Source organism: Canis lupus, chromosome 2 (genome assembly GCF_011100685.1).
Source record: "Canis lupus familiaris isolate Mischka breed German Shepherd chromosome 2, alternate assembly UU_Cfam_GSD_1.0, whole genome shotgun sequence".
Taxonomy (NCBI): Eukaryota; Metazoa; Chordata; class Mammalia; order Carnivora; family Canidae; genus Canis; species Canis lupus.
This window is the reverse complement of record NC_049223.1, coordinates 29406652-29408192: the sequence shown is the minus strand read 5'-3', so window position 1 is coordinate 29408192 and position 1541 is coordinate 29406652. Positions and strand designations below refer to the sequence as shown.

Here is a 1541-nt window from a genome sequence, read left to right as displayed (position 1 = left end):
GCATCCATCCAATGGCCCCGGGGCATCTAGAAACCGGGGCAGGTGGAGCAGGAAATGTGGAAAATGAAATGTTTTGGAAAACCCTTGGTGTTGCTCCTGCCACGCCTCCCTGACGGAATTGTTGCCTTTAATGGAACAGCACATAAAAGCACTGAGCAGGGTCATGGCCCTGTAGTGGAGGCCAAAATGGCAGGTTTCCTTCTTTCTTTGCCTTGGGTGATAGTTTGGACTGGAAGGTTTCTAGAATGATCTCTGGATGTAAATGAGCCTCCGGTCTCTTTGTCTTTTTGAAGCACCTGCTCCAGAGGCTTTTGGAGGCACTAGCCAGGCATCAGAGGCCCAGGGGAGTCTGAGAGGTCACCCTAATTTGTCAGAACATTTGGAAATTTCTGCAGGAAGTACTATGACAGATGTGTGCCCCCACACCCACGTCCACACCCATCATCCACAAATACACTTTCTGTTCTGCTCCAAAAGAAGACCAATTCAGGATGACTAGGTTCTGAATTTCCTCAACGCATGTTAGAGAGGCTTAAGGAGTCTTTGGGGACAAAGCCACAGAATGGGGTGCCTCTGTCTGAGAAGGTGTGACTCAGGGTGGAGTCAGCTGTTCAGACAGGCTTCTGGAAGCAGGTGGGATGAGACAAATGGGAGGTGAGAGGCAGAGGCTCAGACTCTTCCCACCATCTCCCCATGCTCTCTTCCTGCCCTTCAGAGGCTTGTTGATGTACCAGGGGATGGGAGTGGAAGGAGAGGTGTTGGCCAGTGCCCCTGCATCTCGGGGGCTAGTCAAGCTGCTAGAGAAGATATAAGAATGAGGCTGGTGGGCTTACAGGGATTCAAACCAGCCCCCGGTGATAAAGGAAGCTGGACATCTGCAGACAAATCAGCAGCACAGAAGGAAAGGTGAAGCAGTGCAAGATCACTCTGGGCCCCCCCCCCCCACCAGTGTGCAAGAGCCCTTGGAGGGACCTCACCCCTAACACAGTACAAGATCCCTTGGGGGGCCCCCACCCCTACCACAGTGCAAGATCCATGGAAGGCCCCCAACCCTAACAGAGTGCAAGAGCCCTTGCCACCCCTAACACAATGCAAGATCTGTTGAAGGGATCCCCACCCTTACCACAGTGCAAGATCCGTTGAAGGGGCCCCCACCTCTACCACAGTGCAAGAGCCCTTGGAGGGCCCCCACCCCTACCCTGGCCAGTGTTTAGTCTTCTCAGAGTTTTCCCTCAAGGACCAATGGACCCTCTGTGAGATCATGAGTTGCTGGTTCCGGTATCCAATAGGAGCCCCAGTACTTTCTCACTTGGTCTGGGAGATTCTGTTGCTAATGTTGCTATTGGTTAAGACAGCAGCAGACTGTAGCTGTTCAGTGGTGATGATCCTTCAGGATCGAGAAAAATCCCTTCTTCCCCTAGCTTATCAGCGCTCCATTAGGACACGCTATCTGCTCATCCCCGGACCTCTGTGCTCAGCAGAACTCCAGATCCCTCAGATACCTTCCCACATCTGCTCCTCTCTTCTCAGGCCCTCCGAGA

The 1541-nt window shown here is 53.0% G+C and overlaps 1 long non-coding RNA gene across 1 annotated transcript; it reads right to left on the bottom strand.

Moving 5' to 3' along the window:
• Positions 1-496: 496 nt before the first annotated feature.
• LOC111094546 lies at positions 497-1246 on the bottom strand. Its single transcript, XR_005354959.1, has 2 exons — positions 1124-1246; positions 497-797 (listed from the first exon to the last, which is right to left on the bottom strand). It is a non-coding gene; the product is annotated as an uncharacterized LOC111094546 (long non-coding RNA).
• Between the last annotated feature and the right edge of the window lie 295 nt (positions 1247-1541).